Source organism: Macaca mulatta, chromosome 16 (assembly GCF_049350105.2).
Source record: "Macaca mulatta isolate MMU2019108-1 chromosome 16, T2T-MMU8v2.0, whole genome shotgun sequence".
NCBI classification, from domain to species: Eukaryota; Metazoa; Chordata; class Mammalia; order Primates; family Cercopithecidae; genus Macaca; species Macaca mulatta.
The window spans coordinates 2913231-2941044 of NC_133421.1; the positions used below are offsets into that span (position 1 = coordinate 2913231).

Here is a 27814-nt window from a genome sequence, read left to right on the forward strand (position 1 = left end):
CTGTGCTTTACAAATTTTCAACAATGAAGACTTAGTATTTTTATAATGCAAGGGGAAATATAACACTCAGTGATGCTCCACTGTTTCAGATTCAAGCATAAATGCCTTCATTTTAGATATAAACAAAACAATGCACAGACTGGTAAAATTATAGAAGCAACAGTTAGTTATCCCTTTAATAATACCTTTATTTATATATAATTCGCCTACCGTAACAATTCACCCATTTAAAGTGTACCATTTGGCCGGGAGCAGGGGTGAGCCCCTGTGATCCCAGCACTTTTGGGAGGTCAAGGTGGGTGGATCACGAGGTCAGGAGATCAGGAACAGCCTGGCCAACATGGTAAAACCCCATCTCTACTAAAAATACAAAAATTAGCTGGGCATGGTGGCGGGTGCCTGTAGCCGCAGCTAATCAGGAGGCTGAGGCAAGAGATTTGCTTGAACCCGGGAGGCGGAGGTTGCAGTGAGCCGAGATGGCGCCACTGCACTACAGCCTGGGCGACAGAGAGAGGCTCTGTCTCCAAAAAATAAATAAATAAACTCTTCCATTCAATGGTTTTTAGTATATTCACAGAACTCTGCAATCACCATAATTTTAGATTTTCATCACTTCAAAAAGAAAGGCCCGAACCCCACTAACGATCACTTCCCATGTACCCGAACCCCAGCCCAAGGCAACCACGATCTACTTTCCGCCTCTACACACTTGTCTCTTATGCACATTTCAGGTGTGGGCATACCTTGGAAGATACTGCGGGTTCAGTTCCAGAGCACTGCAAAAAAAAAATATTGCAATAAAGCAAGTCACATGAAATTTTGTGTTTCCCAGTGCATAGAAAAGTTATGTTTAAACTACACTGTAATCTATTAAGTGTACAACAGCATTATGTCTAAACAATGTACATATCTTAATTTAAAAACACCTTATTGCTAAAAAATGCTAATGCTCTTCTGAGCCTTCAGCAAGTGATAATATTTTGCTGTTGGAAGGTTTTGTCTTGATGTTGATGGCTACTGACTGATTAGGGTGACAGTGCTGAAGGTTGGAGTGGCTGCAGCAAGACAATGAAGTCTGCCATGTTGATGGACTTTTCCTTTCCTGCATGATTTCTTTGTAGCATCTGATGCTGCTGGACAGCATTTACCCACAAAAAAAACTTTTTTTTTTTTTTTTCTGAGACAGAGTCTTGCTCTGTTGCCCAGGCAGTGGCACTATCTCAGCTCACCGCAGCCTCTGCCTCCAGGGTTCAAGCAATTCTCCTGCCTCAGCCTCCTGAGTAGCTGAGACTACAAGCGGGCGCCACCATGCCCGGCTAACTTTTCTATTTTTAGTAGAGACGGGGTTTCAGCATGTTGGTGAGGCTGGTCTTAAACTCCTGACCTCAGGTGATCTGCCCACCTGCTGTGTTAACAGGCACAAAAACAACATTGCAGGTCGGGCGTGGTGGCTCATGAGGTCAGGAGTCCAAGACCAGCCTGGACAAGATAGTGAAACCCCACCTCTATTTTAAAAAAAAAAAACCTTGCTCTCCTTATACAACTTCATCAGAGCTCCGGGTGACCAAGAACAGTGTGTGAGTGTGAGAGAAAGAATTGTATGGTGTGTGTGTTTTGAAACAGTCTCACTCTGTCACCCAAGATGATACAGTGGCACCATCTCAGCTCACTACAGTCTCAACCTTCCCAGCTCAAGCAATGCTCCTATCTCAGCCTCCTGCGTAGCTGGGACTACAGAGGTGTACACCATTATACCCAGCTAATTTTTATTATTTTTTGTAAAGACAGGGTTTTGCCATGTTCCTCAGGCTGGTCTTGAATTCTTATGCTCAAGTGCCCCACCCACCTCAGCCTCCCATAGTGCTGGGATTACAGTTGTGCACCACTGCACCCAGCCTCGGGGCATTTTCAATGTGCAGTAATATATTGAAGGTAGTTTTTTTTTTTCTGAGTACTAAGTTTCAACAGTGGGCTTAAGATATTCAGAAAACCATGCTGTAGGCCGGGCGCGGTGGCTCAAGCCTGTAATCCCAGCACTTTGGGAGGCCGAGACAGGCGGATCACGAGGTTAGGAGATCGAGACCATCCTGGTGAACACCGTGAAACCCCGTCTCTACTAAAAAAAATACAAAAAACTAGCCGGGCGTGGTGGCGGCGCCTGTAGTCCCAGCTACTCGGGAGGCTGAGTCAGGAGAATGGCGGGAACCCGGGGGGCGGAGCTTGCAGTGAGCTGAGATCCCGCCACTGCACTCCAGCCCGGGCGACAGAGCCAGACTCCGTCTCAAAAAAAAAAACAAAAAAAAAGAAAACCATGCTGTAAACAGAAGTGCTGTCTTCCAGGCTTTGCTGTTCCATTTATAAACCAGGCAGAGTAAATTTAGCATAATTCTTAAAGAGGCCTCGAATTTTTGAAACGGTCAATGAGCACCGGTTTCAATTTAAAGTCACCAGCTGCATCAGCCCCTAACTGCATCAGCCTGTCCTAGCCAGACACACTGACTTCTCTCTAGCTACGAAAAGTCCTAGACAGCATTTTCTTCTAATACAAGGGCTGTTTTGTCTACACTGAAAATCTATTTGGTGTGGTCACCATCAATAATCTTTTTTTTTTTTTGTTTTTTGTTTTTTGTTTTTTTGTTTTTTTTTTTGAGATGGGAGTCTGGCTCTGTCGCCCCGGCTGGAGTGCAGTGGCCGGATCTCAGCTCACTGCAAGCTCCGCCTCCCGGGTTTACGCCATTCTCCTGCCTCAGCCTCCGGAGTAGCTGGGACTACAGGCGCCCGCCACCTCGCCCGGCTAGTTTTTTGTATTTTTTAGTAGAGACGGGGTTTCACCGTGTTCGCCAGGATGGTCTCGATCTCCTGACCTCGTGATCCGCCCGTCTCGGCCTCCCAAAGTGCTGGGATTACAGGCTTGAGCCACCGCGCCCGGCACCATCAATAATCTTAGCTAAATCTTCTGCATAATTAGATGCAGCATCTACATTAGCACCTGCTACTTGACCCTGTACTTTTTTTTTTTTGAGACAGAGTCTCACTTTGTCGCTAAGGCTGGAGTGCTGTCACAACGTCTCGGTTCACTGCAACCTCCACCTCCTGGGTTGAAGCGATTCTCCTGCCTCCATTTCCCAAGTAGCTGGGATTACAGGTGTCTGCCACCACGCCCAGCTAATTTTTTGTATTTTTTAGTAGAGGCAGGGTTTCACCATGTTGGTCAGGATGGTCTTTAACTCCTCACCTCGTGATCTGCCCACCTCGGCCTCCCAAAGCGCTGGGATGACAGGCGTGAGCCACCGCGCTCAGCCAACCTTGTACTTTTTAAGTAATGGAGATGGCGTCTTTCCTTAAACCTCATGAACCAACTTCTGCTAGCTTCCAGCTTTACATCTGTAGCTTTCACACCTCTCTCAGCTTTCTTAAATTTGAAAAGAGTTGGAGGGTTAGTCTGAATGAGGCTTAAGGGAATAGTGCGGCAGTTCTGATCTTCTATTCAGACCACTAAAACTTTCTGTCAGCAAGAAGGCTGTTTTGCTTTCATCACTGCTGTGTTCACTGGAGTAGCACTTTTTAATTTCCTTGAAGAACGTCTCCCTTGCATTCACAACTGTGGTGCAAGAGGACCAGCTTTCAGACCATTATCTCGGCTTTTAAGGTAGCCTTCCTTACTCAGCTTAATCGTTTCCACCTAAAGTGAGAGACTGGGACTTTTCCTTTCCCTTAAACACTTAGAAGCAATTGCAGGGTTGTTAATTGGCCTAATTTAAATATTGTTGTGTTTCAGGTAATAGGTAACCCTAAGGGGAGGCAGAGAGACAAGGAGTCAGAACACAAACAAGAGGTCATGCCTATAATCCCAATATTTGGGAGGCCGAAGGGAGGAAGATCATTTGAGCCTAGGAGTTCAAGATCAGCCTGGGCAACAGGTGAGACCCCATCTCTACAAAAAACACAAAAACTAGCCAGGCATGGTGACGTGTGCCTGTCTTCCCAGCTTCTCAGGAGGCTGAGGCAGGAGGATTGCTTCATCCCAGGAGGTCAAGGCTGCAGTGAGCCATGATCACAAGACTGTAGCCTGGTGACAGAGTGAGACCCTGTCTCAAAAAATCAATAGTAAAAGAATACAGGCCGGGTGTGGTGGCTCACGCTGTAATCCCAGCACTTTGGGAGGCTGAGGCAGGCAGATCACATGAGGTCAGGCATTCAAGACCACCCTCACCAACATGGAGAAACCCCGTCTCTACTAAAAATACAAAAAAATAGCCAGGCGTGGTGGTGCATGCCTGTAATCCCAGCTACTCAGGAGGCTAAGGCAGGAGAATCGTTGAACTCAGGAGGCGGAAACTGCAGTGAGCTGAGATCGCACCACTGCACTCTAACCTGAGCAACAAGAGTGAAACTCTGTCTCAAAAAACAAACAAAAAGGAATACACACATCAATTAATTTCCCTCAGTTCATGGATCCCCAGAACAATTACAATAGTAACGTCAAAGATTACTGATCACAGATAACCACTACAACATATAATGAAAAGTTTGAGGCTGGGCGTCGTGGCTCACACCTGTAATCCCAGCGCTTTAGGAGGGCCAAGAAGGGTGGATCACGAGGTCAGGAGATCGAGACCATCCTGGCTAACACGGAGAAACCCTGTCTCTACTAAATAATACAAAAAAAAAATTAGCCATGCGTGGTGGTGGGCGCCTGCAGTCCCAGCTACTCGGGAGGCTGAGGCAGGAGAATGGCGTGAACCCGGGAGGCGGAACTTGCAGTGAGTAGAGACTGTGCCACTGCGCTCCAGCCTGGGTAACAGAGCAAGACTCCATTTCAAAAAAAAAAACAAGTGTAAAATACTGCACAAGTTACCAAAACAGTGACACAGAGTGAGCACCTGCGTTGGAAAATGGCACCAACAGACTTGCTCAAAGCAGGTTCCAGAAACCTTCCGTTTGTTTTGTAAAAATGTAGTATCTGTGAAGTAAAATAAACAAGGTGTGCCTATGAACAGAACCTACAGTATGGAGCCTGCTGTGACTGGCTTCTTTCCCATAGCATGGTCTCAAGGTTCACACCTAGTGTAGCCTGGCATCAGTACTTCACCTATTGTATGGATATACCATGATTTAAAAATCCATTCATTAAGCCGGGGCGGTGGCTCACGCCATCTCAGAAATCTGGGAGGCGGTTGCATTACCTGAGGTCAGGAGTTCAGGAACAGCCTGGCCAAAACATGACAAAACCCCGTCTCCACTAAAAATACAAAAATGAGCCTGCCATGACGGCGCATGTCTGTAATCCCAGCTACTCAGGAGGCAGAAGCAGGACAATCACTTGAGCCCAGGAGGTGGAGACTGCAGTGAGCCGAGATCACGCCACTGCAGGTCAGCCTAGGCAACAGAGCGAGACTGTCTTGTCTCCAAAAGAAAAACAAAAAGTAAGAAAAAAAAAAAGGCGGGGCGCAGTGGCTCACACCTGTAATCCAAGCACTCTGGGAGGCCAAGGCAGGCAGATCACGAGGTCAAGAGATCGAGACCAGTCTGGCCAACACATGGTGAAATCCTGTCTCTACTAAAGAAACAAAAATTAGCCGAGTGTGGTAGCACACGCCTGTAGTCCCGGCTACTCAGGAGGCTGAGGCAGGAGAATTGCTTGAACACAGAAGGCAGAGGTTGCAGTGACCCGAGATCGCGCCACTCAACTCCAGCCTGGCAACAGAGCAAGACTTGGTCTCGGAGCGGGGGGATCCATTCATCAGTTAATGAACGTTTGGGTTGTTTCCACTTTTGGACTATTATAAACAATGCTGCTACGAACAGTCTTGACATTTTTGTATGAATATACGCTTTCAGTTCCCTTGAGTACACACCTAGGAGGAACTTGAGGATCACATAGTAACTAGCTTTTTGAGGAAGGACATCCCAAACTTTTCTACGGGAGCGGCACCATTTTTACACTCCCACCAGCAACGCAGGATTCTAATCTGGCTGCATCCTCAGGAACATCTGTTAGTTACGCTTTAAACTAGTCATCCTAGTGGGTGTGAAGCTGTATTTCCTTGTGGTTTTGATTTGCATTTCCTTGATAGCTAATAGTGTTGAACATCTTTTCATGTGCTTATGAGCCTTTTGTGTGTTCTCTGAAGAAGTATCTATTCAAACATTTTGCCAAATATTTAATTATTTGTCTTTTCATTACTGGTTTGTAGGAGTTGTTCATTTTTTAAATCCCACTGACTCCTCTACCCCAACCCCCGCTACTCATCCCTTAAGGTAGCAGATTAAGGAACAGAAGTAGCATGAGTCAGGAGACACTTATTGCTTCAAGAGACAGGGTCTCACTCACTACATTGCCCTGGCTGTATGTAGTGAAGAGGCTATTCACAGGCCCATGATCATAACGAACTATGTAGCTTAAACTCCTGGCCTCAAGTGATCCTCCCACCTGAGCCTCCCAAGTAACTGGGACTACAGGTGCGCACCACCCAGCACACTACTCCTTCAGGAGTAAGAAAAGTTAACTTCTCAATCTCTCCAAACATTCTACGACCAGTGCTTTGTACCAGTTCGCACAAATAATGACTACAATGACACACTCTCCTAATATCACTGTCATCTTTGTCCTTTTAACACCAGTAACAGAAACATAATACTAATGATAATGTACCCCAAAACTATATAGAAAAAGCTGATTTATCCAAAACTCTAGACTGACTACACCCTTCAGCCCTCCCTCAGTAGAGGATGAACTCCAACCATTCACATAAAGGTCCTCAACACAATTAGCACTTCCTGAAGTCACCTTTGCAGCAAGTATTTTATCACTGGGATGTAGGCATTTTGGGGGTGGGGGAAGGCTGTCACGTGCTTGCAGCAGGTGTGATCAAAACTTATGAACCAGAAAACCGAAATGGTCGAAACCACTTCTTTTGGATCCACAGGCAGTTTTGCTACAGTAAGTTTGAGTAACAAAATCGAATTTCTGCAACTTTTCATGATTTGGGGACAATGGGTGGGTGATTAAAATCACCACTCTGAAGAACATAATCCTCACAAGTTAATTAAACATGGTTAAGTCTGTTTAGTTCCAGGGAAGTTTCCCTTCATTGTATGGTAATAGCCTAGACACAGATCCACCACGAGGAACCAGCCTGTGTCTGGGACACCCATAATCTGTTGCTGCCAGTAGAGTCAGAGAAGTTTTTTACCTTGACTTGTTAACTGAGGTTTGGTTTTTGGTTGTGTTCTTTCAAGTATTTATGCATTCATTCAACAAAGTAATTCACAAATAAAACACCCCATGCTAAACTAAGCACTGTTCCAAATGCTTCGCTGTATTAATGCACTTAATATTCTAAATAGACCTCTGAAGTAGGTACCAATATTATCCCATCTTAGAATATCTCCATATATTGAAGAACATAAAGGTTAAACTGATTCCAGATCACAAAGCCAATGGACTACAATTCAGGGGGTCGGACTTGAGCTGCGCTTTAATCATATTGCCTCAGATTTGAATATGTATTTGAATGCATCTGTACGAGGATCCTTTTATTTGCTTCTGTAACAACAGAGGGAAAATAACTGGTTTCAGTGACTCTAGCAGAAAGACAAATTTCATATATTAAAATGTGGTTTAGACCCAGGCATGGTGGCGTCTGCCTACAGTCCGACCTACCTGCAGAGCAAGAGGCTTGAGAGGTTCAAAGCCAACGGAGGCAACATAGCGAGACACAGTTTCAACAATAATTTAAAAATAAAATGTGGGGCCAGGAACGGTGGCTCACACCTGTAATCCCAGCACTTTGGGAGGCCGAGACGGGCGGATCACCTGAGGTCGGGAGTTCGAGACCAGCCTGACCAACATGGAGAACTCCGTCTCTACTAAAAGTACAAAATTAGCCAGATGTGGTGGCGCATGCCTGTAATCCCAGCTATTCGGGTGGCTGAGGCAGGAAAATCGCTTGAACCCGAAGGTGGAGGTTGCAGTGAGCCAAGATTTCACCATTGCACTCCTGCCTTGGCAACAAGAGCAAATCTCTGTCGAAAGAAAGAAAGACAGAAAGACAGAGAGAGAGAAAGAAAAGACAGAACAGAAAGACAGAAAAAGACAGAAAGAGACAGAAAGAAAGAAAAGAGGTTTGCTCCCACTTAAAACACATTTCTTTTTCCACCTAGAGGTTCACCCCTCTCCCAAAAAAAGCTTTTTATATTCTTTTCTCTTTTCTTTTTTTTGAGACGGAGTCTCACTCTGTCACCCAGGCTGGAGTGCAGTGGCCAGATCTCAGATCACTGCAAGCTCCGTCTCCCAGGTTTACGCCATGCTCCTGCCTCAGTCTCCCGAGTAGCCGGGACTGCAGGCGCCCGCCACCTCGCCTGGCTATTTTTTTTTTTGTATTTTTTAGTAGAGACGGGATTTCACCATGGTCTCAATCTCCTGACCTCATGATCCGCCCGTCTCGGCCTCCCAAAGTGCTGGGATTATAGGCTTGAACTACCGCGCCTGGCTATATTCTTTTCTCTTAAAGAGACAGGAGTCTCTGTATGTTGCCCAGGCTGGTCTCCAGCAATCCTCCCACTTCAGCCTCCTGAATACAAAAAGCTTACTTTCATACCTCTAGTATCTTTACATCAACATCCCAGTAAACTTGATCTTCCCAAGACTGTCCCTGCCTAGTAGTAAAACAAGTCTCCACTGAGCTTCAACAGTTTCTGACAAACACAGAGTACAAAATCATAAAAGGAGCAGGTCTCCCCCATCAGGCTGACACGTCACAAGACACAATTTACAGCTTCTAATGAAATTCAGGGTCAGGAAAAAAAACAACTGTTCAGAATCTGTCATGGGAAAAACGAGCAGGTTCTGTACTGGCTGACAGGATTAATGGACCTCTTACCAAAGCATACAGGGTCATAACCCTAAGTTTTTTTTGTTTTGTTTTGAGATAAAGTCTCATTCTGTTGCCCAGGCTGAAGTGCAATCTCGCTGCAACCTCCATCTCCAAGGTTCAAGTGATTCTCCTGCCCCAGCCTCCCTGGTAGTTGGGACTACAGGTGCCCGCCACTGTGCCCGGCTAATTTTTGTATTTTTAGTAGAGACAGGGTTTCACCATGTTGGCCAGACTGGTCTCAAACTCCTGACCTCAGGTAATCCACCTGACTCGGCCTCCCTAGGTGGTGGGATTACATGCGTGGGTTACCACACCCGGCCTTAATCCTGATTTTAAAGGCAGAAAAATTAAGCTGAGAGGATTGCTCCTAAACTCACACAATGTTTTAAAACCCAAACAAACCCAGACAATCTAAGAGCCTGAACTTTTAACCATCAAACTTCAATGACTTTGCAATCAAAGTGCTCACAGAAACAAATTCTTCAGCTCAAGAACAGTAAAAGAAATCACACCAAGGGAAGAAAAGGGCATAGCATCAGGCATTGACATAAAAAAGTTCTGCCAGAACCGAGAATGTGGCTCACACCTGTGTCCCAGCCACTCCAGAGGCTGAGACAGGAGGATCGCTTGAGCCCAGGAGTCCGAGGCTACAGTGAGCTATGATCACACCACTGCACTCCACCCTGGGCAACAGAGCAAGACTTTGTCTCTCAAAAAGAAACAGTTCGGTCATTTAGGTTCTGGAAAGGTCCTGAGCTTGCTTTATATAAAGGCTAATCAATTAGCCAAGACCTTTCCTTTCTCCTAGCAAACATCACCCCTCTGGATCACACTCAAATGTCTTACTACGTAAAGACTTCCTGGCTGGAAGCAGTGGCTCACGCCTGTAATCCCAGCACTCTGGGAGGCTGAGGTGGACCACCTGAGGTCAGGAGTTCGAGACTGGCCTGGTCAACATGGTGAAACTCCATCTCTACTAAAAATACAAAAATTAGCTAGGCGTGGTGGCAGGTGCCTATTATCCCAACTACTTGGGAGGCTGAGGCAGGAGAAGTGCTTGAACCCGGGAGGCAGAGCTCGCAGTGAGCCGAGATTGCATCATTGCACTCCAGCTTGGGCAACAGAGGCAAGACTCCATCTCAAAATAAAAGCCTCAAATTGTTTTGATGGTTTGGCAGGGGTAGTATGCAAGTCTGTTGGGGAAACACTTACAAGGTACTACTTTCTAAGGAATTTACCTTGTGGATATTTACTTAAAAAGGAGTCATCGCAGGAAATATATGACTAGATTTACACATGCGAAGCAATCTTCAATTGGATACTTCTGACACCATGAAATAACTGAGGACATTTCTGCAGAAGGCCGACATGAGAATGCCCAGGAATTGTGGAGCTTTCAAATAACCTGATTAAGCTTGGACAGCCTCCAAGGAATGAGTAAAATTAAGCAAAAGCTGGACAATCACTAAACACAGTCAATTCACAGATAATTCAATGACAATCAACATTCTGCCTTACCTTTTTTTTTCGAGACAGAGTCTTGCTCTGTGGCCCAGGCTGGAGTGCAGTGGCGAAGTCTCGGCTCACTGCAAGCTCCGCCTCCCAGGTTCACTCCATTCTCCTGCCTCAGCCTCTGAGTCTCTGGGACTACAGGCGCCCACCACCACACCCAGCTAATTTTTTTTTTTTTTTTTTTTGTATTTTTAGTAGAGATGGGGTTTCACTGTGTTAGCCAGGATGGTCTTGATCTCCTGACCTCGTGATCCGCCCGCCTCAGCCCCCCCAAAGCGCTGGGATTCCAGGCCTGAGGCCCTGCACCCAGCCCACCTTACTGATTTCTAAAAGGTCCCAATATCTTGTTAGTGACACGAGAACTCTCCTCTTAACTATTCAGAAATATAAAGGTGGAGCAAAACTTTTTCTAAAACAATTATCACGCACTTTCTCTATCACACTGACAAATAATCTGGGAGGCATCAGTTCTGTACTATAAAGAATGTCTAAAAAACCTGATTCAGACAATTTTAGGAGCAACACTACTAGTTTACCATAAAAGAAATTCAGTATGGGCCAAGGACGGCGGCTCACGCCTGTAATCCCAGCACTTTGGGAGGCCAAGGTGGGTGGATTATCTGAGGTTAGGAGCTCAGGACCAGCCTGGCCAACATGGTGAAACCCTGTCTCTACTAAAAATACAAAACATTAGTCAGGTATGGTGGCACACACCTGTGATCCCAGCTACTTAGGAGGCTGAGGCAGGAGAATCACTTGAACCTGGGAGGCAGAGGAAGTTGCAATGAACCAAGGTCATGCCATTCCATTGCACTTCAGCCTGGCGACAAGAGCAAAACTGTCTCAAAAAAAAAAAAAAAGAATCAGTATGATCCCCAAGAAAGTTACAAAACATTCTCAGATGGCTAACCTGACTTATATTGGTTTTTAAACATTAAATCTCTGCCCAAATTTGGCAATTTTAATTTTATCATAATTAATTCGGCTGCTTGAAGTCTGTTCAAAGTTTGCGATGCCATCACTTTAAGGCTGACTATACTCATGTCAGTGTGCTTCCAAATCACCTAAGAGCTCTATGGGATGTTAAGACACACTTCAGATTTTACATGGCCTCGTGCCTGTAATCCCAACACTTCGGGAGACTGAAGTGGGCGGACTGCTTGAGCTGAGGAGTCTGATCCCAGTCTGGGGAACACAGCAAAACTCCATCTCTACTAAAAATACAAAAAATTAGCCAAGCATGGGGCACACACCTTAGTCCCAGCTACTCTGGAGGCTGAGGTGGGTGGATCACCTAAGCCCAGGAAGTCAAGGCTGCAATGAGCTGTGATCACACCACTGCACTCCAGCCTGGGCAAAGACAGCAAGACTCTGCCTCAAAAGATTTCATATATGCAAAACTTACAAATTATCAAGTACACTAATTCTAATAGTAAATAACATGTAAAGAATCTAAGAATGTCACAAAATGTCAAATCTGTAGCTTGAGGAGTCTTAAGTCATATTTTCTTAGATAAAATTCAAGAAGAGTAATCACTAGCTCTATTCAACTAAGACAAGCAAAAGGCTGGGATGTATCCTGGGTGTGTTACAATGAGTTATGAAGGAAGGAGTAACCTGAGGTAAACAGTTGGACAAGATTTAGGAAACACTCTTGGAACGTGTTTTAATATAAGTTAAGATATAAACTGTAAAATGGGCCGGGCGCGGTGGCTCAAATCTGTAATCCCAGCACTTTGGGAGGCCAAGACGGGCGGATCACGAGGTCAGGAGATCGAGACCATCCTGGCTAACACGGTGAAACCCCGTCTCTATTAAGAAATACAAAAAACTAGCCGGGCGAGGTGGCGGGCGCCTGTAGTTCCAGCTACTCGGGAGGCTGAGGCCGGAGAATGGCGTGAACCCGGGAGGCGGAGCTTGCAGTGAGCTGAGATCCAGCCACTGCACTCCAGCTTGGGCGACAGAGCGAGACTCCGTCTCAAAAGAAAAAAAAAAAAAAAAAAGATATAAACTGTAAAATGAACAGGATTAGTTGACATGTAAATTATACTTTGTGTTCAGGACTGTGAAAGAACCAGGATGCTGTAAACAAAATAATGGAAGTACTAAAAAGCTTCTCTGAAGAGGCCCTATTCTAACCTAGTAACTTTTGACTCTTCTTCTAGTACCCACACCACCTGCACTTTTATTAGACAAAAATGACACACACTTTGGGAAACAGCACAGGAACGTACCACCACAGCACAGAAAACACCAGTTACAGCAAAAAAGATTCAGACTAGAACACTAGATTTTTTTTTTTTTTTTTTTTTTTGAGACGGAGTCTCGCTGTGTCGCCCAGGCTGGAGTGCAGTGGCCGGATCTCAGCTCACTGCAAGCTCCGCCTCCCGGGTTCATGCCATTCTCCTGCCTCAGCCTCCCGAGTAGCTGGGACAACAGGCGCCCGCCACCGCGCCCGTCTAGTTTTTTGTATTTTTTAGTAGAGACGGGGTTTCACCGTGTTCGCCAGGATGGTCTCGATCTCCTGACCTCGTGATCCGCCCGTCTCGGCCTCCCAAAGTGCTGGGATTACAGGCTTGAGCCACCGCGCCCGGCCTTTTTTTTTTTTTTTTTGAGACAGAGTCTCACTCTGTCACCCAGACTGGAGTGCAGTGCAAACCTCTGCCTCCTGGGTTCAAGAGTCTCCGGCGTCAGCCTCTCAAGTAGCTGGGACTACAGACGCATGCTACCGTACCCAGTTAAATTTAGTGTTTTTAGCAGAGGCGAGGTTTTACCAGGCTACTCTCGAACTCATGACCTCAGGTAATCTGCCTGCCTCGGCCTCCCAAAGTGCTGGGATTACAACAGGCATGAGCCACCACACCCAGCCCAGACTAGATTTCCATTTCTGCTTGTTCATATGCTATTTGACCTCAAGTATGCCACTTAATCTCTAGGAGCTTGTTCTCACTCATAACATGGAGGATATCCAGCCCTGAGTTATGAGAGTTTAAAATGAGATTGTAGAATAAATTGTCTGGCATATAATATGAATTCAATTATATGTTTAATTTCTTTTCTTTGCCTCACTTCCAAGATTAAATAACAAAAAAAAAACCCAAGAATCCAGACGGGTGGGGGTGTTAATGTGCCTGATATAAGAGCGAGCTAAACAAAGAACACAGAGTTTAGAATCTAAGTCTAATAAAGCCTTTTGTAGAATATGGCTCCATTTATTCTAACCCAGATTTTCCATTCTTACATCTCACATATTTAATCCCATATCTGTGCCTTGGGTAACATAACCTCACTCTCCCAACATCCAAATCTTATCCCCCAATTAATGTCTCATCTACTACTCAAGTTTTCCCCAACTACTACAGCACACAATCCCTTATTCCCCTTCTCTACAATGCCTCTATCATACAAGCTGGCAATCATCGTTTCTAGCCACAGCTTGCCTGATTAGACTGTAGCTCTTCCATAGTAGGTATTGTAAGTAATCATTTATTACTCACAAGGGGAAAGTTGTTCCCAATACACGCCAAATAAATACGTATTGATTAAATAGTCCAAGAGGCTGGGCGCAGTGGCTCACGCCTGTAATTCCAGCACTTTGGGAGGCCAACAATCACCTGAAGTCAGGAGTTACAGATTGGCCAGGCCAACATGGCAAAACCCCACCTCTACTAAAAATACAAAAATTAGTCTGGGTGTGATGGCTCACGCCTGTAATCACAGCACTTTTGGAGGCTGAGGCGGGCAGATCACCTGAGGTCGGGAGTTCGAGACCAGCATGACCAACAGAGAGACACCCCATCTCTACTAAAAATACAAAATCAGCTGGGTGTGGCGGCGCATGCCTGTAATACCAGCTACTCTGGGGGCTGAGGCAGGAGAATTGCTTGATCCCGGGAGGACGAGGTTTCCACAAGCTGAGATCACGCAACTGCACTACAACAAGAGCAAAACTCCGTTTCAAAAAAATACAAGTGGAAAAACTGTATTTCACAAATTGTTGTTTATTTATTTTATTTTCTGAGACAGAGTCTTGGTCTGTTACCCAGGTTGGAGTGCAGTGGCGCAGTTTCGGCTCCCAGCAACCTCCACCTCCCAGGTTCAAGCAATTCTCCTGCCTCCACCCCCACCAGTAGCTGGGATTACAGGCACGTGCCACCACGCCAGGCTAGTTTTTGTATTTTTAGTAGAGACGGGGTTTCGCCATGTTGACCAGGCTGGTCTTGAACTCCTGACCTCAGGTGATCCACCCGCCTCAGCCTCCCAAAACACTAGGATTAAAGGCATGAACCACCGCACCCTGCCCTTGTTTAAATTTTTTTTTTTTTTTTTTTTTTTTGAGACGGAGTCTCGCTGTGTCGCCCGGGCTGGAGTGCAGTGGCCGGATCTCAGCTCACTGCAAGCTCCGCCTCCGGGGTTTACGCCATTCTCCTGCCTCAGCCTCCCGAGTAGCTGGGACTACAGGCGCCCGCCACCTCGCCCGGCTAGTTTTTTGTATTTTTTAGTAGAGACGGGGTTTCACCGTGTTAGCCAGGATGGTCTCGATCTCCTGACCTCGTGATCCACCCGTCTCGGCCTCCCAAAAGTGCTGGGATTACAGGCTTGAGCCACCGCGCCCGGCCTAAATTTTTTAAAACACAAGTTTTTAGTTAAATTTTGTGCTGCACCTTTGTAAGCTGCCAATATTATATACAGTTAATAAACCTTTTCAGAAAACAGAAACAGGCCGGGCGCGGTGGCTCAAGCCTGTAATCCCAGCACTTTGGGAGGCCGAGACGGGCGGATCACAAGGTCAGGAGATCGAGACCATCCTGGCTAACCCGGTGAAACCCTGTCTCTACTAAAAAATACAAAAAACTAGCCGGGCGAGGTGGCGGGCGACTGTAGTCCCAGCTACTGGGGAGGCTGAGGCAGGAGAATGGCGTAAACCCGGGAGGCGGAGCTTGCAGTGAGCTGAGATCCGGCCACTGCACTCCAGCCTGGGCGACAGAGCAAGACTCCGTCTCAAAAAAAAAAAGAAAAAAAAAAGAAGAAAACAGAAACAGTATTCCTGTAATCTCCGCACTTTGGGAGGCTGAGGTGGGAAAATTTCTTGAGCCCAAGAGTTCAAGACCGGCCTGGGCAATCTGGCAAGACCCTATCTCTTCATACATTTAAAAAATTAGCCGAAGAGGGATGGGCACAGTCGCTCATGCCTGGAATCCAAGCACTTTGGGAGGCTGAGGCAGGTGGATCACAAGGTAAGCAGTTCAAGACCAACCTGGCCAACATGGTGAAACACCGCCTCCACTAAAAATACAAAACAATTAGCCATGCGTGAAGCAGGCGCCTGTAATCCCAGATACTCGGGAGGCTGAGGCAGAGAACTGCTTGAACCCAGGAGGCGAAGGCTGCAGAGAGCCAAAATCCAGCCACTGCTCTCCATCCTTGGAGAAAGAGTGAGACCCTGTTTAAAAAAAAAAAAAAAAAAAAATTTGGCAAGCACGGTGGGCACACCTGTAGTCCCAGCTACTCAGGACACAGAAGTGGGAGGATCATTTGAGCCCAGGACGTAAAGGCTGCAGTGAGGTGTGTTTGCTACTGCACACCAGCTTGGGCAACAGTGAGACCACATCTCAAAACAATAAGAGTACACATGTAAAAAGATTTATATTTGGCCGGGCACGGTGGCTCATGCCTGTAATCCCAACACTTTGGGAGGCTGAGTCGGGCAGATCACGAGGTCAGGAGATCAAGACCATCCTAGCTAACATGGTGAAACCCCGCCTCTACTAAAAATATAAAAAATGGCCGGGCGCGGTGGCTCAAGCCTGTAATCCCAGCACTTTGGGAGGCCGAGACGGGCGGATCACGAGGTCAGGAGATTGAGACCATCCTGGCTGACACGGTGAAACCCCGTCTCTACTAAAATACAAAAAACTAGCCGGGCGAGGTGGCGGGCAGCTGTAGTCCCAGCTACTCGGGAGGCTGAGGCAGGAGAATGGCGCGAACCCGGGAGGCGGAGCTTGCAGTGAGCTGAGATCCGGCCACTGCACTCCAGCCTGGGCGACAGAGCGAGACTCCGTCTCAAAAAAAAAAAAAAAAGATTTATGCTCATTTACTAACAAATCCCACTTCTCATAATTAGTAAACAATTCAAATTACAAAAAATTACATTTTGGATATAAATAGTTCACTGCGGTGTCAATACAAAATAGTATTAGATATGTTAGTCAATAAAAACATTCACAAGCAGTTCATAATGTAAGATAAATATTCACGTAATATTCAGTCAGATATAAATATGCATCCATGTAACATAATGAAATGGTAAACAAAACACCTGCACAGAAAGTACCAGGTCCTCGGGAGGCTGAGGCAGGAGAATGGCGTGAACCCGGGAGGCGGAGCTTGCAGTGAGCTGAGATCCGGCCACTGCACTCCAGCCTGGGCAACAGAGCGAGACTTGGTCTCAAAAAAAAAAAATAAAAATAATAAATAAAATAAAGATAACATTAGACCTGGTGCAGTGGCTCACACCTGTAATCCCAGCACTTTGGGAGGCCGAGGTGGGCAGATCATGAAGTCCAGAGTTCAAGATCATCCAGTCCAGAGTTCGAGATCATCCTGGCTAACATAGTGAAATCCCGTCTCTAGTAAAAATACAAAAAATTAGCCGGGCATGGTGACAGGTGCCTGTAGTCCCAGCTACTCGGGAGGCTGAGGCAGGAGAATGGCGTGAACCCGAGAGGCGGAGTTGCAGTGAGCTGAGATCGCGCCACTGCACTCCAGCCTGGGCAACAGAGCAAGACTCTGTCTCCAAAAAAAAAAAAAGATAACACTATTCAGAGAGAAGCTAAGCCAAAAGACTGCTACAATCCCACCATTTTAGGAAGCCAAGGTAGGAGGACTGCTTGAGCCCAGCTGAGAGACTAGCCTGGGCAACAACATAGAGAGACTCAGTCTCCACAATAAAGGGGGGGGGGGGGGAAGCCCCAAGCAGTTTGGACTGATGTTTACATGTTTACACATAAGAAATACTGAAGCGGAAGGAGTACCAGTTTTGCAGCCAGCCTACAAGAAACACCAAAGTGGAAGGAGTATCAGTTTTGCAGGACACCAGCCTTGGCAGAATACCAGTGACATTTCAAATTTGTCACTTCTCCTCAAGTACTTGATCCGTACCTGTAAAATGGGTAGTACTTTGCATGGTTGTTTGGATGACAAGTGAGAGAAATAGCCAATAAACAGTAGATGGTATTATTACTACAGGGTTTTATCATCAAAATGAAACACTTTAAAGAGGTTTTTCAATTTGTTAGTGCCATTTTACGCCAGTAGTCAGTGAAGAAGACACTGAGCTTTCTACAGTCTTTAATATGCGACCCCCAACACCTGATACTGTACGCTGCATACAGCAGACACGATTGTTGTTAACTAATTCAAAGTAACTCTTAATTACACATAGGAACAGAGTAACTCTGAAGCAATTATATATTCACTAGAATATATAGTCCTTGAAGAGATCTTCTGTCTATTTTGTTCACTGATGAATACCAAGTGTCTCAAGTGTCTAGAACAGTGCCTGGTACATAGTTGGCATTCAATAAGTATTTGTCAAATGAGTTTGGGAATTTGTTTTCTAATACTTTAATACCTTGATTAAGGTTTTTCAAAAGACAATAATCTTGACACTCAAGGATGTCAAGATTCCTCTTCATATGCCGGCCTAAACAGAGGTACCTCTCCTCACTCTGAAACTACATGAGCCAGGCAAGGTGGCTCACACCTGCAATCTCAGCTCTTTGGAAGGCCAAGGCGGGCCGATCACCTGAGGCCAGGAGTTTGAGATCGGCCTGGCCAACACGGTGAAACTCCCGTCTCCACTAAAGAAAAGACAAAAATTGGCTGGGCGCGGTGGCTCAAGCCTGTAATCCCAGCACTTTGGGAGGCCGAGGCGGGCGGATCACGAGGTCAGGAGATCGAGACCATCCTGGCTAACACGGTGAAACCCCGTCTCTACTAAAAAAAACACAAAAAACTAGCCGGGCGAGGTGGCGGGCGCCTGTAGTCCCAGCTACTCGGGAGGCTGAGGCAGGAGAATGGCGTAAACCAGGGAGGCGGAGCTTGCAGTGAGCTGAGATCCGGCCACTGCACTGCAGCCTGGGCGACAGAGCGGGACTCTGTCTCTCAAAAAAAAAAAAAAAAAAAAAGACAAGACAAAAATTAGCTGGGCATGGTGACGGGTGCCTGTGATGCCAGCTACTCAGGAGGCTGAGGCAGAAGAATCGCTTGAAACCAAGGAGGGGGAGGCTGCAGTGAGCCAAGATCGCGCCACTGCACTCCAGTCTGGGCAAGAGAGTGAGACTCCGTCTCAAAAGAAAAAAGGAAAAGAGTAAAACATGAATTGTTTAACCTTCTATGGAACTTTAAGACTTCTTTCCAAACCAGCTTCTGCTAGATTAAAAAGAAAAACAAGACAATCTTTTACCAAGATTCTACAATTTTGACTGCAAAAGGTACTTTTCCCTTCGATCTCAATATTTAGGGTAGGGTTGTGCTCACTTTGGCAGCAGATACACTAAAGTTGGAATAATACAAAGATTAAAAAACAGAAATAAAAATCAGTCCACATTCTAAAACTGGAATGACACAAAGATTAAAAAACAAAAATAAAAATATTGGCCGGGCGTGGTGGCTCAGGCCGGGCGCGGTGGCTCAAGCCTGTAATCCTAGCACTTTGGGAGGCCGAGACGGGCGGATCACGAGGTCAGGAGATCAAGACCATCCTGGCTAACACGGTGAAACCCCGTCTCTACTAAAAATACAAAAAATTAGCCGGGCGAGGTGGCGGGCGCCTGTAGTCCCAGCTACACGGGAGGCTGAGGCAGGAGAATGGCGTAAACCCGGGAGGCGGAGCTTGCAGTGAGCTGAGATCCGGCCACTGCACTCCAGCCCGGGCGACAGAGCGAGACTCCGTCTCAACAAAAAAAAAAAAAAAAAAAAAAATATTGGGGATAGGGGAGTAATCCCCTAGTCCACCAGAATGGGAGATTCCTCCTCTCAATTTATGAGGATACTCCCTCGTAAACACATTTGGCTGCAGCAGAACCAAAGAGGTGAAGGTCCAGTGAAAGCCGAGGTGGAAAATAAGAGGCTGGAAAGATCAATGACCTAAAACACTAAGTACAGGAAAAAGAGGTAGATCAAAGTCTAAATCTTTTTATGGAATTAGAAAAGACACTGAAACAAAAAATACTTTAAAATTCTGTTTTGGAATACTCAGGAAGAAAACCACCATAAATAACCCTTGGGTCCAATTCAGTTTAGAAGAAGGATTATCCATTCAGATTTTTAAGAGGTTTGACTTGTTTTCTCAAGTCGCTGAGAGTGGTAAGGATTTTTTTTTGGGGGGGGGGGGCATGGGCGGGGACAGAGTCTTGTCTTACTCTGTTTCCCAGGCTGGACTGCAGAGGCACAATCTTGGCTCTCTGCAGCCTCTACCTTCTGAGTTCAAGCGATTCTCCTGCCTCAGTCTCCTGAGTAGCTGGGATTACAGGCACACGCCACCACCACTTGGGACCGGCTAATTTTTGTTTTGTTTTGTTTTTGTAGAGACGAGGTTTCACCCTGTTGGTCAGGCTGGTCTCCAACTCCTGACCTCGTGATCCGCCCGCCTCAGCCTTCCAAACTGCTAGGATTACAGGCGTGAGCCACCACACCCAGCCTTTTTTTCTTTTTTTTTAATAGAAACGGGGTGTTGCAATGTTGCTCAGGCTGGTCTCAAACTCCTGGCCTCACATGACCCTCCCACCTTGGCCTCCAAAAGTAATGAGATTACAGGTACCTCAATTCTTTGATGAGCTAAGAAACCCTCACCAAAATTTCAATACTTTAATAATATATTTTAATGTTTCTTAAGCAGTATATTCTGCATAAAGTATTTCATACTCATGAATGTGTTTCTAAAAATCTACAAAAACTGTCATAACTATCATACAACAATAACAATTATTTTCTGGTCAAATAATGTTCTTGAAAATTTCATGGTAATCCTATCATAAATCTTAACTAATTATTTTACAATTAAACCTATTACAATCAAATACAAGTCATCAATCCCACTAAATCTTTCTTCTTTCCTTTTTGGGACAAGGTCTCACTGTGTCACCCAGGAGGGAGTGCAGCGGTCTTATCATGGCTCACTGCACCTCGACCTTCCGGGCTCAAGCCAGACCTCTTACCACCTTAGTCTCCTAAGTAGCTGAGACTACAGGTGCATGCCACTAGGCCAAGTCAATTTTGTTTCTTTTTGTAGAAACAGGGTCTCACTTTCTTACCCAAGCTGGTCTCAAACTTTTGGGCTTAAGGGATCTTCCTGCCTCTGCCTCCCAAAGTATTGGAATTACAGGGATTATGAGCCACTGCACCTGGCCCCTACTAACACTAAAATTTTTTTTTTTTTTGAGACGGAGTTTCACTCTTGTTGCCCAGGCTGGAGTGCAATGGCGTGATCTCGGCTCACTGCAACCTCCGCCTCCCGGGTTCAAGCGGTTCTCCTGCCTCAGCCTCCCAAGTAGCTGGGATTACAGGCGCCTGCCACCATATCTGGCTAATTTTGTATTTTTAGTATAGATGGGATTTCTCCGTGTTGGTCAGGCTGGTCTTGAACTCCCGACCTCGGGTGATCGGCCCAACTCGGCCTCCCAAAGTGCTGGGATTACAGGCGTGAGCCACCGCGCCCAGCCTACACTTTCATACTACAGAAGCTTTCATCCCAAATTCAGACAAAAGGTGTTACATTTGCTAAAGAAAAATAATCTCTTATTAATCTAAATTTAATACCAAAACAACTATATACCAGCTCAACATGACAAAATTATTATTTGGGAATAATTTGGACGACCTTTACTTTGGATATGCAAATTTACAGATGTAAGATTAAGGATTTTGAAAATATTTCTTTGTGCAGATCTTACATAAGAACTAAGCAGGCCGGGCGCGGTGGCTCACGCCTGGAATCCCAGCACTTTGGGAGGCCGAGGCGGGCGGATCACAAGGTCAGGAGATCGAGACCATGGTGAAACCCCGTCTCTACTAAAAATACAAAAAATTAGCCGGGCGCGGTGGCGGGCGCCTGTAGTCCCAGCTACTCAGGAGGCTGAGGCAGGAGAATGGCGTAAACCCAGGAGGCGGAGCTTGCAGTGAGCCGAGATCGCGCCACTGCACTCCAGCCTGGGCAACAGAGCGAGACTCCGTCTCAAAAAAAAAAAAAAAAAAAAGAACTAAGCCCAGCAGAGTACACTTGCTAAGAATAACTCAAAAAGGTAGGTTATCATCTCCTAATATAATCCTAGCACAGCAGTAACAAAAACACTTATCTGACCTTTCACGTTAGAAAAGAATGTTTCACAATAAATAGTACTGACAAGTATTACACTTTCACAGCCACCCTGTAAATTAGTAGGCAAGAGAGACATCACTAATCCCCATTCCAAAGATAAGGAACCCAGAGAGTCCTGTGCATTCTGGGATGGCAGATACACCACAACTGCCAAATTATGAAATACCGTCCTAACTCTTACAGTAATGCGTCTCCTTCAAACTTTAGATATGAAGAGTTGAACATATTTCATATTGCTTTAGCTCGACAAAATCCTGATCCGATCACAAATCAAGCTACCAACAACAGATCTGTCCAGCTACTATGATAAATTGTTGAAAGGGCAATAAATTCAAGATTAAAATTTCAAAAGACATAAGCCAGGATCATGGTCATATGGTCTGAACTACACAGTCTGTCGTTCTGAACAGAACAGTTGTAACAAGATACGGGGTGAGTCTTTAAATTTTTATGTGGGTATTTGGTTTGAAAGAGACTTGCAAAAATTAAAAAAAAAAAAAAGTATGTGGGGAAAGCTCTGAGCTTAGGACACTGCTACCAACACCTTGGTCTATTATATTTTTAAACACAGGACTGGCTCAAGGTAGCCATAAGAAAACCAACACACTAGGTGTTGACACCATCAGAGGATTTGGAATACCAGCAAACTCTATTTTCAGCAACTACCACATCCTTAACTAGAACGTTCCCATTTGTGGAGGAGGGAGCTAGGAGGAGGAAATTTTCACTTTTCCTTTGACTTATGTTCTGCCAAATGCTAACTTCATTTGGAAAAAAATGAAATTCAACCTTCTAGAGACTTAGATCGAAGATATCTCTGTGATAAAAGGTTGGACAAAGTTTGGGAAACTTTTCTATGAGTCTAAATGAGAAAATCTAGTAACAAATGGCCTTAAGTAGGGTGACCACAAGGTAAGTTTGTTGCCCAGGACAATCCCAGTTTATGCCTGCTGTTCTAGCTTATGAATTAGTACGTCTTTTCAAGATGTACTCATTTGGATGTTAAATTACGGTGACTTTAATTATTACTTGCTACAATTTAATAAATTTAAATGAACATCTGAAATTGTTCTCAGGGCCATGATTAGCATTAACATTTAGTCAGAGCACAACCCATGAAGTTCTGCTGGCAACCCAATTCATCAATTTGGATATATCAATACCTAAATATATCAAGCTGGCCAGGAGCAGTGGTTCATGCCTGTAATCCCTGCACTCTGGGGAGGCCAAAATGGGAGGATCGCTGGAACCCAGGAGTTACTGGACAACACAGTGGGATCCCGTCTCTACCAAAAAAATATTTTTTTAATTAGCTGGTCATGGTAGTACCAGCTACTTGGTGGGAGGATCACATGAGCTCAGGAGTCCAAGATCAGCCTGGGCAATCCGCTGGGACCAGGCCTCTATCAAAAAAAATTTTTTTTATCAGCCATGGTGGCTCACGCCTGTAATCCCAAAACTTTGGGAGGCTGAGGCACATGAATCTTGAGCTACGGAGTTCAAGACCAGTCTGGGCAACATGGCAAAATCCTGTCTCTACAAAAACTAGCCAGAAGTGGTGGTATACTTCTGTAGTCCCAGCTACTAGGGATGCTGAGGTGCCCAGGGGGTCGAAGCTGCAGTGAGTCATAACTGTGACACTGCATCCCAGCCTGAGGAATACAGTGAGATCTTGTCTCTGGTTTGGCGGGGGGCGGGGGGAGAAAGAAAAAAAAGTTATTTTAAATTACGCAGGTATTGTGGTGCACAGCTGTGGGCCCAGCTACGTGGGAGACTGAGATGGGATGAGCGTTTGGGCCTGGGAGGTTGAGGATGCAGTGAATCGTTACTGCACCAATGCAATCCAAGCCTGGCCAACAGAACAAGACCTTGTCTCAAAAGAGTATATGTATCTCTCTCAAACTGTTAACCAACCATTTCAAAAGTAATAGTGAAAACAGCCCTTTTTCTTGCTGCTCTTTGCTACTCCTTAATGGATTCCATTTGACAGCTATCTAGCCAACTACCTGGAACAACATTTGTGAATCACATGCCAACCTTTGTCCCTCCTAAAAGTTGTATGACTGTATCTGGCCGAGTGCAGTGGCTCATGCCTGTGATCCCAGCACTTTGGGAGGCTGAGGCGGGAGGACTACCTAAGGTCAGGAGTTGAAGACCAGCCTGGCCAACGTGGTGAAACTCCGTCTCTACTAAAAATACAAAATTAGCCGGGCATGAAGGCCCAAGTCTGTAGTCTCAGCTACTCGGCAGGCTGAGGCAGGAGAATCACCTGGGCCCAGGAGGTGGAGGCTGCAGTGAGCCAAGATCGCACCACTGCACTCCAGCCTGGATGACAACCAAAATCCATCTCAAACAAAAAAAAAAGTTGTATGACTACATCACTAACCTAGCAACTTAACAGCATTCAGTAAGACAAAGGTAGCCTGAGGTGGTGGCTCACGTCTATAATCCCAGCACTTTGGGAGGCCAAGTTTGACAGACTGCTTGAGTCCAGGAGTTCCAAGAACAGCCTGGGCAACGGCGGCGAAACCCTAGACTTAAAAAAAAAAAAAAAAAAAAAAGCCAGGCGCGGTGGCTCACGCCTGTAATCCCAGCACTTTGGGAGGCCGAGGCGGGCGGATCACCTGAGGTCAGGAGTTCGAGACCAGCCTCAACATGGAGAAACCCCGTCTCTACTAAAAATACAAAATTAGCCAGGTGTGGTGGTGTATGCCTGTAATCCCAGCTACTCCGGAGGCTGAGGCAGGAGAACTGCTTAAACCTGGGAGGCGGAGGTTGTGGTGAGCTAAGATCACATCACTGAACTCCAGCCTGGGCAACAAGAGCAAAACTCCGTTTCAAAAAAAAAAAAAAAAAAAAAAAGGCCAGGAGCGGTGGCTCACACCTGTAATCCTAGCACTTCGGGCGTCCGAGGTGGGAGGATTGCCTGAGCTCAGGAGATTGAGACCAGCCTGGGCAACATGGTAAAACCCCGTCTCTACTAAAATACAAAAGAAATTAGCCGGGCATCATGGATCACGCCACTGCACTCCAGCACTCCAGCCTGGGTGACAGAGCAAGACTCCACCTATCCAAGTAAATACATAAATTAATTAAATTAAATTTTTAAAAAAAACAGCTACTTGGGAGACTGAGGTGGGGAAATCACATGACACTGGAAGGCAGAGGCTGCAGTGAGCCAAGATCGCACCACTGCACTACAGCCTGGGTGACAGAGTAAGACCTTGCCTCAAAAAAAAAAAAAAAAAAAAAAGACAGCCAGGCACGGTGGCTCAAGCCTGTAATCCCAGCACTTTGGGAGGCCGAGGCGGATGGATCATGAGGTCAGGAGATAGAGACCATCCTGGCTAACACGGTGAAACCCCGTCTCTACTAAAAAATACAAAAAAACTAGCCGGGAGAGGTGGCAGGCACCTGTAGTCCCAGCTACTCAGGAGGCTGAGGCAGGAAAATGGCGTAAACCCGGGAGGCGGAGCTTGCAGTGAGCCGAGATCCAGCCACTGCACTCCAGCCTGGGCAACAGAGGGCGACTCCGTCTCAAAAACAAACAAACAAAAAAAAAGATAAAAGTGAGAGGGGAAAATAGTTTAAAGCTACTTTACAGAAATGCACAGCATCAGCCATATTCCAGCACAGACATTATGATAAAACATGGGGCTTTTCTTTTCTTGAGACAGGATCTCCCTCTGTGGCCCAGGCTGGAGTACAACGGCGCCATCTGGGTTCACTGCAACCTCCACCTCCCGGGTTCAAGCGATTCTCCCACCTCAACCTCCTTCCTCAGTAGCTGGGACTAAAGGCACGAGCCACCACAGCCAGCTAATTTTTGTATTTTTAGAACAGACTGCGTTTCACCATACTGGTCAGGTTGGTCTCAAACTCTTGACCTCAGGTGATCTGCCCGCCTCAGATTCCCAAAGTGCTGGGATTACAGGGGTGAGCCACAGCACTCGGCTGGAGATTTTTTGGTTTTTTCCTTTTGCTTAAAGAGGTGACATCTGTCTACAATAAACCCTGTTTTTTAATAACCTGTATGTGAATAAACATTCTGAGAGTACCTAAACTTCCCCTCATTTTAATTTCACTGTGGCTTAAAAGTGAAAAGACTGTCTACAATTCACCATGGATATTAGTCATCATAAACATCAAGATGTGAAGTAATTGCTATTAGAATTGTTAAAGAAGTATACCGTACTCACCCCCTACTCTCCTAAAAGGCACCACCTTACTTAAACAGAGGTCTTTTTTGAGAGGCTAAGAAGAATAAGTGTACCGGTCTAAAGGTGAGCAGACACTAAGTTCTGGCTTTATCATTTAATACCTGATTAGCCATATGATCACAGAAAAATCTCTCTCAAATTCACTTTATTGAACCAGAAAATGGGAGTAACACTTTACCTGCTTCAATCTGGTTATATAAATTAAAAACTTTCGTCAACGTGGTCTGTGAACTGTGAGGTACATAATATCATATACATATATGTATATAACATTTACATACATGTATGTTACATATATGTAATGTATGTAAAGTTTAGGCCAAGGGCAGTGGCTCACACCTGTAATCCCAGCACTTTGGGAGGCCAAGGTGGGAGTCCAGGAATTCAAGACCAGCCTGGGCAATACAGACACCCCATCTCTACAAAAAACACAAAAATTAGGCAGGCACAGTAGTCCCAGTTACTCGGGAAGCTGAGGCAGGAGAGTCACTTAAACCCAGGCAGTCGAGCCTGCAGTGAGCTATAATAGTGACACTGCACTTCAACCTGGATCACAAAGCAAGATCCTGTCTCAAAAAAAAAAAAAAACAAAAAGCTTAAAATTTAGCGTTCCCATAAATAGATACACCTAATATGTACCCATTAAAAAAATTAAAAATTTAGGCCAGGTGCAATGGCTCACACCTGTAATGCTAGCCCTTTGGGAGGCCAAGGCGGGCAGGATCACCTGAGGTCAAGAGTTAAGAGACCAGCCTGGCCAATATGGTGAAACCCCATCTCTACTAAAAATACAAAAATTAGCCAGGTGCGATGGCGGGCGCCTGCAGTCTCAGCTACTCGGGAGGCAGAGGCAGAATTGCTTGAACCCAGGAGGCAGAGGCTGCAGTGAGCCAAGATCGTCCCACTACACCCAATCTAGGTGACAGAGCGAGATTCTGTCTCAAAAAAATTAATAAAAACAAAAATGTAGCCTTTATGCTTGTCATTACTGGTGGTGTACAGTGTTCTTGAAATATAAAGAAAAAATATGCCTGCAGTTATCAGTCAGCCTTAGAGTCGTCCAAATCGGGCCAGGTGCGGTGGCTCACGTCTGTAATCCCAACACTTTGGGAAGCCGAGGCTGGCAGATTATGAGGTTAGCAGTTCGAGACCAACCTGGCCAACACGGTGAGGCCCCATCTCTACTGCAAATACAAAAATTAGCCAGGCATGGTGACAGGCGCCTGTAATCCCAGCTACTCAGGAAGCTGAGAGAAGAGAATCGCTTCGCTTGAACCCGGGAGGCAGAGGTTGCAGTGAGCCAAGACTGTGCCACTGCACTACAGCTTGGGCAACAGACAAAGACTTCATCTAAAACAAAAAACAATAAAAAAAACAAAGAAAAAAAACTCGCCGGGCGAGGTGGCTCACGCCTGTAATTCCAACACTTTGGGAGGCCGAGGCGGGCGGATCACCTAAGGTCAGGAGTTTAAGACCAGCCTGTCAAACATGGTAAAATCCCGTCTCTACTAAAAATAACAAAAACTGGCTAGGCGCGGGGGCTCACACCTGTAATCTCAGCAGTTTGGGAGGCCACGGTGGGCAAATCACCTGAGGTCAGGAGATCAAGACCATCCTGGCCAACAGGGTGAAACCCCATCTCTACTAAAAATACGAAAAATTACCTGGGTGTGGTGGTACGTGCCTGTAGTCCCAGCTACTTGGGAGGCTGAGCCAGAATTGCTTGAACCCAGGAGGCGGAGGTTGTAGTGAGCCAAGTCCACGCCACTGTACTCCAGATTATCTGCATGCCAGATTACTGGCGTGCACCTGTAATCTCAGCT

The 27814-nt window shown here is 45.8% G+C and overlaps 1 protein-coding gene across 4 annotated transcripts in view; it reads right to left on the reverse strand.

The window, feature by feature from the left end:
• Window positions 1-27814, reverse strand: part of YWHAE (tyrosine 3-monooxygenase/tryptophan 5-monooxygenase activation protein epsilon) — a 59975-nt gene that overhangs the window by 25813 nt on the left and 6348 nt on the right. For 2 of the 4 annotated variants that reach the window (XM_015118182.3, XM_077969783.1), the window contains exon 2: window positions 744-776. The exons of the other annotated variants lie outside the window; for them this stretch is intronic. The gene's annotated coding sequence lies outside the window, so the exon portion shown is untranslated. The remainder of the gene's footprint in view (window positions 1-743; window positions 777-27814) is intronic. 4 annotated transcript variants of the gene reach the window in all.